The sequence below is a fragment of the Suricata suricatta genome, chromosome 6 (assembly GCF_006229205.1).
Source record: "Suricata suricatta isolate VVHF042 chromosome 6, meerkat_22Aug2017_6uvM2_HiC, whole genome shotgun sequence".
Lineage (NCBI taxonomy): Eukaryota > Metazoa > Chordata > Mammalia > Carnivora > Herpestidae > Suricata > Suricata suricatta.
The window spans coordinates 101,518,257-101,534,686 of NC_043705.1; positions in this window are offsets into that span (position 1 = coordinate 101,518,257).

A 16,430-nucleotide genomic window follows, 5' to 3' on the forward strand; every position below is an offset into this window, starting at 1 on the left:
AACAGATAACAATTACTCTTTTTTTCTCTTAGCTTCCACCCACTCCCCCACTTATCAAAGAGAAATCGTTGTTAGCTGAATCTATTCCAAGGTTGTTTCCTCGTCCTTGGTTTAGTTTTACAAGTGCTTAAAAAATATTCCTTACATTTCTATAGAGCTTTACATTTTACAATGTATTTTTACACACTTTGTATAATTTTTTTCCCCTTAAGATCACTGCGCTTTTAAAAGGAGCTATATTGAGGTACAATTTACATATACTAAAATTCACTCGTTTTAAGTGTACATCGTATTGACAAACGCACACAATTACGTAAGCACCACATTTAAGACACAGACAATTCTATCACTCCAGCGAGTTCCCATGTGCCTCTTCTCAAGCAATGCCCTCCCTTCCCTGCCAGCCTCCAGCAACTACTGATCCATTTCCTTGTCTCTACAGTTTTGCCTTGTTTTAGAATTTCATTTGGATGACACCCTAGAGTATGTCTGTAGTCTTTTGTGTCTAGATTTTTCACCAGGGAGCTCCTGGGTGGCTCAGTCAGTTGAGCCTCTGGCTTCTGCTCAGGTCATGATCCTGCAGTTAGTGGGTTTGAGCCCCATGTCAGGCTGTGTGCTGACAGCTAGCTCAGAGCCTGGAGCCTGTCTTCAGATTTTATGTCTCCCTCTCTCTCTGACCCTCCCCCTCACACACTCTCTCTCAAAAATAAATTAAAAAAAATTTTTTTAATTTAGATTTTTCACCTGGTCTAATGTTTTTGAGACTCATCAATGTTGTTGCATATGTCAGTAGTTTGTTCCTTTTTATTGACGAATAACATTTTGGTGTGTGAACATTCTAGTTTTTGACTACCAGGAATAATGTTACAGGCATTTATGTACTTGTATTGACATTTTTATTTCTTTTGGGTATTCTCTTGGGTATATCTAAGAGTGAAACTGTGGTGTCTGTGGCAAGTGTCCATTGAACTTACTCCTAATTATTTATGGGAAGATGTTTTGACTCAACACAAAAACTCTACCAGAGGAAAGCAGCTCTTCCTACTTCATAGATAAGAAAACTAAGGTGCTAGGGAAGTTTAGTGTTTTACTCAAAATTTTCTGCTGTGGAACTTTGGACATGCTAAGACTAGGGCATAGAAACCTAGTGTTCACTTGCCTTTTCATTTTTTGTTTTCTTTCTCTTTATATCTTTTGTTTTACTGTGAGAATGTAAGTTAATTGTACACATAATTTAAAAATGTAGATATGTAAAGAAAAAGGAGCCAACAACTGCCTATTTCCTCCACTCAGAGGGGACCATTGTTAATGCTTTTTATATCATTGCAGGCTCGTGTCTGTGTGTGTGTTCCTAAAAGACAGTTAAGACTGTGTGTCATTTTTTGTGTCTTGACTGCCACATTCAATTATCAAGATCATTCTCCTCACTTCTATCCTAAAGATCTTTTCACATTAATAAACACACACCTACAACATCCTTTTAAGAGTTCGCTGAATCTTTTTATTAATAATTCAGTATGAATTGTTATATTGATGGTGCATGACAATTGGTTATTTTAGATTTTGTACTATTATTAGCAATAAGAATTTCACTTTTAAGAATTTATTTGTATCTTCGCATATTTGTAAAGCATACCTTTGCATTTTGAGATGAATCATTTGATTTTTAGATTTGCTATTCTTCAAAAGTGTAATTTTGATTTCTTTACAAATGCGCCCTAGAGATGTGGGTGAGGGGATTGGGCTCACTGTGGAAATGAGAAATGGAACTCATCTGAGTGAAGAAGTGTGTCTGTTATGTAAGACGCTTAGGTGGTGAGTTTTGTACTTTGTCTCAAATATTTTTTAATATGAAAAAAAAAAAACAAACCCTCCTACCTCACAAAAGAGGAACGTTGAGTAAAAATATGGCAGCAAAGAGTCTGAGAAGAACAAGCTGCTTTTAGCAATGCAACTCCAGAAGTTTCACTTCTGTCTCCTTCTCTTTCTCCCCAAGAGAGAAAACTCTTAAAATGCATGGAGCCAGTTGAAAAGAGCTTCAATATTAGAGTGGGGGTAGAGCTGATGGTAGAGAAAGAGCCAATTCAGTAACCAGCCAAAATGACAGTGGTAAAAATAATCCAGTTCCTCTCTAAAAGTGTGCATTCCCAAATGGTCTCTGTGCAGTGACATGAACTAAACTTATTCCCCTTGAGTTCCCATAAAGAATAACTCTTCTTAAAACTCTTTGTCAGGGGAAACGGTGGGGGGAAAAGTCAACAAAGATTAATTCACACTTAAAATTATTTTCCACTTCTGTTGCTTCATTTTCTAAAAAGAATGTTTTCAGAGACCTAAGGTAAAAGGAAGTTTGGATGTTATTTAGTGTGGTCTCCTCATTTTATAGATGAGGAAGTAGGTGGAGAATATAATGTTTAGATTTCATTTTGATCTTTGTTTTCCTTTCCTCTAAAGTTCTGGTTTTTCAGTTCTGGGTTTCTGTAATGCTTTTTGAAATGAGTTGTTTCCCTATTCCTTGATTGCCTTGACTGGACTGGTTTTTCTAAGAGAAAAGTATTTTCTGTCTTTATGGGGTGCAGTGTAAAACCTCTCAGGACTAGTTCAATTCAAGGGATCTGTTCAACTTCCTTCATTCAGTCCACTCCCTTTTTCTCTCTCTTTAATCTTTTTTGTTTCCTTCTTTCCTATTTTAGAGAAAGAAATAGCCTTATTCCTACAAATACAAACTTTTCATATGTACTCTTTCCCCCCGTTTTGTTTCAGAAAGGTTTTTTTTTTTGAAAGGTAATCCATGCTAACTGAGTACAAAATAGAAAGTAGTGGCAATAGCAATCTCTATTTCAGCAAAAATTTTCTGGAAAATTTAAAAGTAAGGTATAAATCACATTAGCAAGAAAGATCATATAGTTTGTAGTAATTAATAAAAAATGCATGAAACCTCTTTGGAAAAAAATTGAAACTCTATTAAGGAACACAAGACAACCTAACGTGCCAAGTTAATGATTGGAATGATTTGACATTTGGATATCAATTCTTTTTTAAGAAATCAGGTCATTTAGGCCAATTACAATAAAAATCCAACAGGGATCTTTTTCCCCAGTTTTACTGAGATATAATTGCAATATAGATTATATTAGTTTTAGGTGTACAACATAACTTAATATGTGTACATATTGTAAAATGATTACCACAATAAGTTTTGTCAACAACCATCACTTCACGGTTACAAATTTCTTGTGATAAGAATTTTTAGGATCTACCCTTGTAGCAATTTTCAAATATATAATATAGCATTATTAGCCTCAGCGACCATGTTGTAAATTTTGTCCCAGAACTTATTTATCTTATAATTGGACGTTTGTACCTTCTGACTACCTTCACCCATTTCACTACACCCCCCATGCTCCTTACAGCATCTATTTAAGCACTCGAAGACTGATTCTAGTGTTTTCATGGAAGTATAAAATATAAAATAGCAATAATAATAAATAAAATGAAATAAAAAACCAAAGGTAGTGGGAGTGTTTAGAACCATTCTTTTTAATATTAGAACCTGCTACCCAGCCACCATATTAAATAATGTAATAAGAGCCCAAGAACAAGAACACTAACAAAAAGCCCAATGCAACAGAATAAATAACACAGAACACACACGTCCACATACATTTTTCTACCTGTCTATATTCTACATAACTATAGTAGAGATGGCATCACCTACCAATGGAGAAAGGATGGATTTTTAGGGGAAGGTAATGAGAAAACTAGCTTATTATATAAAAAAATAAAGTTAGGTTTCTATCTCATACTGAAAATAATGGTGACCTCCAGAGGGATTAGTGACCAGTGCAAAACCAAACTATAAAGCTAGTAAAAAAAAAGTATAGACAAATATTACAGTGATCTTGGAGTGGGGAAAAAAATCCTCTTAAATAAGACCCTCCCAGGTAGAAGTCATAGGGATAAAGCTCGATATATTTTAATAAATCATTATTAAGACTTCAGTTCAGTGAAGTATTCAATGGAAAAGTTGGTAGAGGGTTGATGGAGCAGAAGAAATGACTTGTAATGTTTAGAAATGATTTCGCACACACACAGACACAAAATAGAAAAATGGGCAAAGAGAAGTCCATTCACTGAAGAAGAAACTTTAATAGTTAACCAGTATGTGAAGTAAAAAGAAATATAAAGGGAACAAAGCAACCCATTACATTCATCAGCTTGGCAAAAATTATAAAGAAGGATATAGTTACTCACCCCTCCCTGAAGCCAGATGTTTCTGAGCAGAGCCCAGAGCCACCCAGATATTTATCTGCATTTGAAAATTTTGATACTTTAGCCCAGGTTATAAGAGATTCAGAATTTGTTTATTTACTGGAGGAGAAAAGGGCTCCCTTTGTTCGTGGTACCTTTGTTTCTCTCCGGACTTCAATTTTATTTCTTCTGGTTAGAACATTAACAAATGATTCCCTAGTGTGGATCTGTGACCTGCTTGAAAAAAAGGGGGGTATCATTAGGAAGGATATGGGGAACAGAATTTTCATGCTAGGCTGGTTAAGAGTAAAACTGGTCAGTTGTTTGGGAGAGAGACTTGGTAGCACTTACAGAAATTAAGTGCGTGACTGATCTCTGATTTAACAATTCTTTTCCTTGATATCTACCCCTAAGAAATCCTTTCTCAGGTCCATGTAGAGAAAGGTATGAGATTGTTCTTTGAAATATTTTTTATGTTAGTGAGGAGTTGAAGGCAAACAGATATTCATCATTAAGAGACTGTATAATAGCAGATATGCCTACAATGGTATATTCAGCAATTAGAAGCTGTAAGCTAAATGTACATACAGTAATACAGATCTTAAGAACATAGGGTTAAATGAAAACAGAAGCAGAATGAAATCTATAGCAAAATGTTTTGTTAATTAAAAAATAACATTCAAAGAAAAACTGCATCTTTCAAGGATACTTACATATCTAGGATACTTATATTTACTCAATAGATTAGAGAAAAAGTTAGGATTAGGTAAGCAGATAACAGAGAAAATAGGAGGAGGTGTAACAGACCATGATGATGTTAAACTGTACAGTGAATTTAACTCTGCACCTGTGAAGAATTGCACATGTTTAATTACACACAAAAATTTATTCATTGAACAAATACTTATTGAGCACCTGCTAGAAGTTAAAGAAAACACATTACCCAGATCGCAGCATTTAGAATAATCACTTGACATTCTGTACACCCGTGCTTTTTTTCCTCACCTCCTTCTTCTATTTCTGAATCTTTGACTAAAAAAATTAAACTTTTCTGCAGAAATACATTTCCTCTTTTGAATGATATCTTTCCCAATGCTACAAAAACTGCTTTTTGGCCATCCTAAAAATAACCCATTCTCTTGCCATAGTCATCTTGTCTTTCTATTTCTTGTGTCAAGACAACATATTCAAGTAGATAACCAAATCTTTTTTTTTTTTTGGTATGTATGTATGTTATGTATATATGTATTTTTCCTTCTTAATTTTGTTCATTTGATTTTATATATATGCCTCATTTTCCTTATCTATTCATCAGCTGATGGACATTCGGGCTCTCTCTGTAGTCTAGCTATTGTTGATAATGCTCCTATAAATACGGGGGTGCATGTACCCCTTTGAATCCATATTTTTGTATCCTTTGGGCAAATACCTAATAATACAACTGCTGGATCATGGAGTAGCTCTATTTTTAGTTTTCTGGGGAACCTCCATGCTCTTCTCCAGAGTGGCATTCTCACCAACAGTGCAAGAGAGTTCCCCTTTCTCCACATCCTCGCCACTACCTGTTGTTTCTTGTGTCCGGAGGACAGGGGACCAGCCCATGCACCCCCAGTCGAACAGTCCCTGAGTAGGTGGTTGGTGTCGGTGAACTATCTATAGGAAAGAAGACAGACAACGTGAAAGCCACACTTTACTAAGAAAGTTAGTGTCTTTAATGCCATAGGGGATTACACATTTTTTTTCTTTAATGATTACATAGTTTATGGTCCTTGAAAAAGTAAAAACATGTTCTGAGAAGGATCATTTTTTATCAGAGGAGAGAACAACTGTGAGAACAGAAGTAAAAAAACAGGAATGAGGGAGTCTGTCTCTCAAAGAATCTTCTTTTCTTCAAGGCCCTTTAGCAGTTATGTCTAGGCAAGATGCTTATTATCCAAAAGGTTAATTTTAGACAGAGGATTGTGTTTGTCCCCACAGCAGGCAATGAGCTGGGTACAGAAATAATGTAAGGTAAAGCTGGTGTCACTAACTGACCCAAGTTGACTCAAAACTTAAAGGTATATGCCTTTTTGCTTTTGCAAAGCAACGAGAAAATCATAGACAGGTTAAACAGAAGCCACATGTGCAGCTCAGGAGGCCAAATGTTCTTTCACAGTCTTTTGACTTGTTTTGCAACTTCCCAAATAGTTCTCCTGCGCCCCAGAGGCAGTGCCATCAACGGTCACTTTTCCTGTGTCCCAGAGGCAGTGCCATCAAGGGTAGCTCTGAGGGAGGTTTTTTGGCCTACTGGGCCCCACACTTGTGTTGTTAATTTTAGCCATTCTGACAGGTGTGAGGTGGTATATTATTGTGGTTTTAATTTGTATTTCTTTGATGATGAGTGATGTTGGGCATCTTTTCATGTGTCTGGATGTCTTTGGAAAATTGTCTACTTATGTCTTTTGTCCATTTATTTTTTCATTTTTTTATTTTCTGAGAGAGAGAGTGCAAGCAGAATAGAGGCAGAGAGGAAAGGAGAAATTCAAAGCAGGCTCCATGCTGTCAGAGCAGAACCTGAGGCAGGGCTCGAACTCATGAACTGCAAGATCATGATCTGAGCTGAAATCAAGAGTCAGATGCTCAACCATCTGAGCCACCCAGTCTCCCCATCTTCTGCCTATTTCTTAACTGAGTTATTTGGGTTTTTGGGTGTTGATTTTGATAAATTCTTTATAGATTTTTGATACCAAACCTTTATCAGATATGTCATTTTCAAATATCTTCTCCCATTCTGTAGCCTCCCTTTAAGTTTTGTTCATTGTTTCCTTCACCGTGCAGAAGCTTTTTATCTTGATGAAGTCTTAAAAATTCATGTTTACTTTTATTTTTATTACCTTTGGTTATGTGTCTAGTACGAAGTTGCTCCGGCCAAGGTCAAAGGGGTGCTGCCTATGTTTTCCTCTAGGAATTTGTCTGTCTCACATTTAGGTCTCTCATCCATTTTGAATTTATTTTTGTGTATGGTGTAAGAAAAGGCCCAGTTCCATTTTTCTACATTTCACTGTCTGGTTTTCCCAACACCATTTGTTGAAGAAACTATCTTTTTTCCATTGGATATTCTTTCCTGCTTTGTTGAAGATGAGTTGACCACATAGTTGTGGGTCAATTTCTGGGTTTTTCGTTCTGCTCCATTGATCATTGTGTCTGTTTTCATGCCAGTACAAGACTGTCTTTATGACTATAGCTTTGTAATATAGTTTGAAATCTGGAATCATGATGTCTCCAGTTTTGTTCTCTCAAATAGATAACCAAACTTACCTTCTCTTCTCAATGTAGAATGATTACTGTTTCTTCCACCCTTTTCTTACAGCTGTTTTCTCAAAGTTCACCAATAGTTTCTTAGTTTTAATCAAATGGTCTTTTTTCTTTTTTTTTAAACATTCTTTTCCTTTACTGTTTTTAAAAAATTTTTTTAAACATTTATTTATTTTCGAGAGACAGAGAGAGACAAATCATGAGCAGGGGAGGGGCAGAGAGAGAGGGACACACAGAATCTGAAGCAGGCTCCAGGCTCTGAGCTAGCTGCCAGCACACAGCCTAATGTGGGGCTCGAACCCACGAACTGTGAGATCATGACCTGGGCTGAAGTCAGGCACTCAACAGACTGAGCCCCCCAGGCTCCCCACAAATGGTCTTTTTTCTGTTTAAATAAATGCTAATCGGGTATATAGTTTGATATACTGTATGATAGAAGACTGGTGTAAGAAGATTCTACTATATCTCTGTGTTCTAAGAGATCTAAATATGGACATGGATAACCTTACTATAATGCTCTAATTACAGAGACAAGGGGTGCCCAGCTTACTACTGAACCTCAAGTGGGCCCTTTGAATTCAGGAAAACTTTTTGTAGACTATTCATTCTGAGTATTGAAAGACGAATGAGGTAAGTAAAATTAAAGACACTTGGTTCTCAATCCTAGTTGCATATTAGAGCTTAAAAAAGTATTAATGCCTTGATCTTACCCAAGATCAATGAAATCACAATGTCTGGGAGTAGAACCTTGGCATATTTTTCAGAAGTTTTTCTTTTGATTTCAAGGTGCAGCCAGATTTGAGTACCACAGATCTAGACTGCTACAAGAAAATATGAGCAAAGCTACAGCGGGGTAAATGGTAGCCATGTGGCTAGTAAGCATCACAGCCTTCAATTGTGGACTGCCTCACCTGAATGTTCTTAGCCAAGTGAGAACTGCTTCTCTTTAATTTTACTTATCTAGTTCATTTTTCAACACTCAGACTGAATAGTCTACAAAAAGTTTTCCTGAATTCAAAGGTCCCACGTGAGCTTTAGTAGTAGGCTGGGCACACCTTATCTCTGTAATTAGAACATCATAGTAAAGTTATCCATGTCTATATTTACTTTCTCATTGCTGTTTCCTTGGGACTTCACATTGCTGTTTCCATAGGATTGAGGTGATATTAGGATATGGTACATTATGCTATGGTTAAGCAAACAAACTAGTGGTTTAGAATAATAACGTTTGGTTTTTGTTTTTGATTGCTTTTATTGAATGTCATGCAGGAGGGGTTGCTGCTGGATATCATTCTCACTCAGGGACCCAGACTTGTGGAGCTTTCACTATTTGGAGACAGTTTCTCTGTCAGGGGAAGGAAAAATAGTGAATTGTATGCCAATTCATATAGACTTCCACCTACAAATGACCCATGACACTCCTGCCCACAGGCACTGGCCAAATCAAGTCCTGTGGAAATAGCTAACATCATGGGGAGTGGGGGTGGGGGGCGTGCTACTTCACCATATGCCTGGAAGAACACTGAAATATCTATAAAAATTACTATCGCTAAAAGATATGAAAATAAATTGAATTCAACAGCCAAAGGCAGCCAGTTATATTTATCTGAGATTCTGCAGTATAATGTGACCTGGAAATAGTGATTTTTTAAAAACATTTGAGCCAACTAGGATATCCCCAGGGAAGCTGAATGTACACTTTTTTCATTCTTACATCTAATTTTTCCACTTTCAATTTCTTAACCCCTATTTTGGCTTTACCAGAAAAAACAAGAGTTGAGTTTCCAAGATTTCAGCACTTTCCATATTATTCAGATGGAAACTCTCTTTCATCTTTAGAGGATAAAATACACGTAACAACGATTTCTTGAACCAATCAGAACATGTATCCACCCAGGCACCATTTCTCCTTTTCTGTTTGTGAGGATGACTTTATAAGGCCAATTGACTCATGCCAGCTTCCTCCTATCTTTGTTTCCATAGCTTATAAATCAGAACAGTATCTTCCTAATTCTTTATGATTTCAAAAAACTTGCCCATTAGTAGTCTCATTTAATACCCAAACCAACCTTGGTGAAGGGATTATTCAATATTATTTTACATATGAAAAAATTGAGGTTCAGAGAAGTGAGACAAGATCTCATGGAGATTTCTGACATATTTTTCATCTCCTGACAGCCTGTTTTCTTTCTTTGTTTTTAAAATCAGTTTAGCCCTTTAATGAGTCAAAATATTCATTCAGTCAGTCAACAAGAAGTAGTTATCTACTGGAAGCCTGGCATGGGGTCAGCTGCAGGGGATGTATATACATAGTTCCTTGTCCTGGAGGAGTGTTCTGTTAAAGAAGATGCTATCTGCTGCTAAATCAACAGCCTTTCTTCTTTTAATTTCCTTCTTTAATTTTTTTTTTTTTTTAGGAAACCAGTGTATTCAATTTCTTGATTTCAGAGACCATAGGTCCCTACCAGAAGCATCAGATGTCCCTAATTGGTTTAAACCAGTCATAAATATGTCATAGGATAGATTTGAGTGTTGACTGGTGGTCTCATTCTGGATAATAAGTTATAAGGGGAACTTGCCTACAAGGACATTAATTTCCAAATAAAAGTCAAGGAATAATGTTGTGAAAGCTACTATGACTCTCTTTTCCCCTTCCCAAAGATGAATGTGATGTTTGGAAGTACATCAGCCCTCCTATGACCTTGTTGTGACAGAGCAACATGGGCCTGAGTCTTTGATGATATTTTCAAATCCCTGGGTTGCCTACATCTAGACTTCTTGTTATGATAGGAAAAACAAACACTTTAAATGTTTAGGCTTCTGTGAATTGGAATTTCTGTTACAGTTGAATGGATTCCCAAGTGACTTAATGGACTATTTTGGTGACCATCTAATATACAAATTCTTATTTGTTTTAAAGTTCTTAGTCTTTGCCTGTCTACCCCAGCCACTTCTGAGGGACTGTACCTCATCTATAGCTCCATTTCCCAAATTACAAACGGAATGATTGAATTCTGTACAGTGAGATATTTCTCCCCATGGGCAAGGCTGATCCTAGGGTAGCCAACTACAGATCTGCCCACTGAACTACAGCCTGGGACCTACCATGGAAAATGAGAACTGAGGGACTGGAGTTGTGTTTCAGACATTTGGAATTTAGAATTGAGAGAATAAGTCAGTTAGCTCAGAGAGCTGAATTGAGAGGATTTGGGGCTGAGGTATATGATATGAACCCCAAATAAGCTGAAATCATGAGGAAGTTGGTCTTGGGGAGAGTTTCAGAGACAGAGAGATCCAATAGAAGAGCAGAGCCAGTGATGCCTTGGAGATTCCTAATGGGGTGCTGATTCCAGACCATGTTTGCCCTTGTCATGAGTCACTTCTTCCTTGGAGAAATATTACTGAACCTCTCTTCTTGTCCTCAAATAAGTTCTAACATACTAGACAATATGAGCTATATTTTAAACATATTAGAACCCCTTCTTCCTTATAGTCCAAAAGATATCTTTTTTACAGATTTGTTGGGATTATGTGTGAATAAATCTATCATGGTGTTTAGCACATAGCCACAATTTAGTGAATATTAATTTCTTTTTATTTCCCTAACAACTAGGACTGTACAAAAATGGAATTGACAAAAAAAAAAAATAGAATTGACTACTTGGAAGGAAGTATGCAAGCTGAGTTGTAACCATATTTATCAAGCTTTGGATTGATGAGTAAATTAGTGATCCTTTATTTACTTGTTTTTCTCTTCTAAAATTTCAAGATTCCACGGATCTCCATGTCTCTGATTGAATCTGCTTCTCCAAGCAAGCCAGTCTATTTTCTTTTCCTTGTATCAATCCCCACAGGGGAATGGTTTAAAATGAATGGCTATACCTAAGGCATATGCCTATACTACTCATATGCCAGACTGGATCCATATAGATAAAAAAAGGGTTGGTTCCATAGAGGAAGGGATGTTGAACAGGAAACAACAAGATATATCCACTATAATAGGTCATTCTGACTTTTCTGTTCTTCTAACTCTACCAGAATAATAACTGCTTGAATAATAACTAATATTTGTTGGGGGTTCACTATCTGCATGGTACTCAGCTAAATGCTCTCCATTGGTCATCTCATTTAATGCTCACAGCAATCCAAGATATAGGTACTACAATCTCTATTTCATAGAAGGGAAATTGAGCACAGAGACATTGAGTAAATTGCTCATAGCCACACATCTGGTACGTGGTCAAGATGGAACTCAAGCAGTGATTTCCCATCCCACAGAAAATAATAGAAAATAAAGAAGCTGATGCACGGGTCATAGAATGAGAGGAAGTTTGCTAAATAGACTCCCAGAGTTGACAACAAGCAAGAGGGGCTGCCTTCCACCTCAATAAAAGAAGTCAGAAAAAAATCTCCTTTCCCAGGTTGAAGTCCTTTCCTGACCTAGCAGAATATGCAGTTATAACCTGCCAAAGCTGGAGGTGATTTAGAGATGTAGCAAGTTAGTTCTAGGCACATTTTAATGAAAATACTCCCAATTGTGATTCCTTTTTTTATAGGCTTTACTATCAGGCTCAGTAATCATCTATAAAAGGTGGGTTCCTCTTTGCCCTTCAACAGTACCCTCCTTCACGTGGCTTATCAGGTCCTTCATGATCTGCCCCTAGCCTGTGTTCCAGTCCCCTAACTTCTACTTCTTCCTTCCTGATTTGAGGTCTAGTCATGGAGACACTTACATGCACACACACACCTGCATGCACATGCACACAGACACACACACACACACACACACACACACACACCAATTATAGTCCTCAGATAACTATATTGTCTCAGTGTTAGTCTACACATAGCTATGATTTATTTTATCTGTTAATTTAATTTTTTTGGTTAGAACATTTAAGTTTTACATTTACTTTTAAATACTATGATAAAGACCTGTGAAGCTGAAATTCTTCAGTTAGTAAAAAATGTCTTGCTATTATAGTCACTGAGCTTTTACATGTTTTTCATTCTGCTGGAAGTTCTTTCTATGCTCTCCCAATCCTCTCCCATGTCCTTGAGGTCTATATTTTAAAAATGTCCTTGACTCTGTTCTTCCATCTTCAAGACTTGGCTAGGAATCTTTTCTCAACATTCCCATATTCTTCTGTCCTTTCCTTATCTAATGTGCTATATTGTCTGTTAACTTGCTCCTACTAGGAGACACTAGTCTATGACCTTATTGAGGATAAGAATGACTGGTCTCATATTGCTGTCTCAGTGTTTAGCACAGTGCATAGCACATAGCATAAATTCAGTATATAGTCCAAAGGTTGGTGAACTCTTTCTTTTAAGACCAGATGGTGAATATTTTTGGCTTTGTGAACCATAAAGCATCTGTTGCATTTATTTAACTTTGCCATTGTAGTGTAAAAACAGCCATAAATAATATGTAAACATATGGGCAGGGCTGTGTTGCAATATAATTTTATTTACAAAGATGGGTGGTAGGCTGGATCTGGTCCATGGGCAACAGTTTGCTGACCTCTGCTATAACTGATGAAGAAATAAATGAATAAAAGTGAATGAGTGGGATTACATTTAACTTTATTTGCCAGAAAGGAAGTATTGTTTACCACAAAGAACTCTTTATTAGAAAACATGGATCTTATTTTCTTCATATCACTTAACAGTCTTTTATCTTCTAGTCTCCAACAGCCTTATCTTCAAATAGTGATTTAAGTAAATAATAACTCTTCTGCTTAAGATTTGAAACTGTCAGGTCCTTAAGAGTAAGATCTGTTCCTTATTTGTCTTTACCCCCAGAACCTAGCAGAATTGTACATGCTGAAAATAAATAGATTGACAAGCCACTTGCTGAATGATTGAAAGGTCAGGGTGAAAGCAGGTATTTGGTGAAGCAGGTAGTTGGACCAGATAATTGTGTAAACTCTTACAATTGAAAAAACTTTAGTCATCCAGCTGAATTGCCATTATATAGAAGTCCTTCTAGATTTAAGAACATGGGGTCTTTTTAAAAAAATGTTTATTTTTTTCTTGAGAGATAGAGAGAGAGCAGGAGGATGGAAGGGGCAGAGAGAGAGGGAGATACAGAATCTGAATCAGGCTGCAGGTTCTGAGCTGTCAGCACAGAGCCTGAGGCAGGACTCGAATTTATGACCTGAGCTGAAGTCAGATGCCTAAATGACTAGGCCACCCAGGCACCCCCACATGGGGTCTTTTGATTCCAAATGACTGAAGACTCTACTCAAACTGGCTTTGTTTCAAAATGACATTTATTGGCACATTGATGTGTCTTGTTTCAGAGGTTCAACCCTTGTCAAGGACCTAGAACTCTATTTCTCCACCTGTTTTCTGACTAATTGATTCTCTCATCAGGCAGGCTTCACCTACTGGTGGCATAATGGATAACTTTGGATTCAGGCTCATATCCTCACAGCTGAAAAACCAATGGAAAATAAGGAGTATTCCTATCTCTCAAAAGCTCTAGTAAATGTGTCAAGGATTGTGTATCCTTGGCTTTATTTGGATCAATTGTTCATCCTTGATCCAAACACCATGGCCATGAATGAAATCAATATCATCTAAACTGCACTGGCTGAAAATGAGTGAGGACTGACTCTCCAGATGCAAACCTCCATATGCAGAGGAAGGTGGCAAAGACATGACTTACCTAAAACTGCTATGGCCCTCTCTGAAGAATAATATGCTTTAATATAGTAATACAAATTGAGCATCCAATATTAGGCTGAAGACCATCTAGGGTCTAACTTGAGAAGAGAGGATAACCAAACTTAGCCTCTCTTTCCAGTGTGTGACCCTTTACAGATACTAAATTATTATTAGCATTTGCATTTCTAAAATAAAAGTGTATGTGCACTAAACAATGATTTATTTTAGAATAGCTTTAAATTTACAGAAAAATGATGAAGATTGAACAGACAGTTCCCATACACTCCACACTTAGTTTCCCCTATTGTTAACATCTTATATTATTGTAACAGTATACTTGTAACACTTAATAAGCCCATATTAATACCTCATTATTAACCCAAGTCCAAAATTTTCTTAATTGTCACCTAATGGCCTTTTTCTCTTCCAGTGCCTATCTAGGATACCACATTACATTTAGTTGTCATGTCTCCTTAGGTTAGTCTTGGCTGTAACATTTTTTTCAGATTTGCCCTTGTTTTCTTAATGACCTTGGTAGGTTGTTAAGATGTTTTTTTTAAATTTATTTTGAGAGAGAAAGAGAGAGAAAAGGAGCACATGTACTGAAAAGAGTGGGGAAGGGATTGGGGGGGAAGATAATCCCAAGCAGACTCTGTGCTGTAAACAGAGACCAACAGGGGCTCAATCTCATAATCCATGAGATCACGACCTGAGCTGAAATCAAGCGTTGGACGCTTAAATGACTGAGCCACCCAGGCACCTCATGACATTGTACATTTTGACAAGTATTTGTCAAAGATTTTGTAGAATCTGCCTCAGTTTGGCTGTGTTTGATGTTTTCCTCATAATTATACTGGGATTATGTTTCTTGGGAAGAAGGCTTTACCACACGGGGAAAACCATTTATACCACATCATATCAAGGGTGGAAACCATCAACACGACTTGTCTCTGTTAATCCTGACCTTGATCACCTGCCTGAGGTAGTGTTTGCCAGGTCTCTCCACTGTAAAGGTAGTCATTGTTCTCACTGTCTTTACCGGAAGTTTTGGAAGAAAGTCACTGTGTTCAGCCCACAGTTAAGGATAGTAGATATGCTCCACCTCTCCTTTGAGGAGGAAGTAACTACATAAATCATTTGGATTTGTTTTTGGGCAGGAGTTTTGTCTCTTCTCCCTTACTTATTTATTGATTCGATCACTATATCAGTATAGACATTTATTTTATTCTTTTGGTTATAATCTAGTTGTAGTTTATTTTGTTGCTTGGGTTGTTCCAGCTTTGGTCATTGGTAGCTTTTTTGGTTGCCTCCTGTGTCCATTTAACAATCCCACCATTGAGGGTTTTACTTATTTTTTGAGCACTTTCAGACTTCCTAGTACAAGATGCTCCAGACTCATTTTAAGTATTTCCTGACCCAGTCCTAGAACCAGACATTTCCACAAGGAGCTCTGGTTCCTTTCATTGGAGAGTGGTATTTAGAAACTAAGATCTGGCTTCAAGGTGTGCTCAATATATACATTTCATTAAAGTAAACTTATTCTAAAAGACTTATAACTAAAAAGTCAATACCTTTCCTGTTCCTTTCCATAAAATGTAAATCTTTTGAGCTTTTTTCTTCCATATTACAAATAATGTGCATTTACTGTTATTATTTGATTGATCACTTTGGTTACCATCTATTGACCTCCTGAAGGGTGGGTAGGGTTTGGCTTTCTTGCACCCGCATTCCCCTTCCTCTCTGTCCACCTTCCCAATGTGTTCCTATCACAATTTTGTGTTAAACTAGTAGCCAGAGGTTACATTATCATGGCTGTACAGCTATCTTTTCCACTGAGCAAATGTACTACGATTTCATATTCTTTCTTGTACAATAGTGTTTCCTGATTGTAATAATTGTCTCCTGTTTTCCTTTTGTTAATTTCCCAAGTGTTTATCAAACTTTATCTTAAATGATTCAAGCCCTTTCTATCAAAGTCCTATTGGATCTAGTTTCAAAATGCCTAAAAGCATAAGCTAATCTATCAATTACACTCATCACAGTGACTGCCAACCTTATTCCTCTGTCCTGCTCCAGCCTGGTTTGCTTGTTGTGGTAACAAGTCTGCAAAGATGCTTCCCCTTCACCTCCAGTGAACTTCCTGCTCTTCACACCCTTGTATAGTTCCCTCTATTTGAATCCAGGATGGCCTTCTATTTTTTTTTAATGTTTAT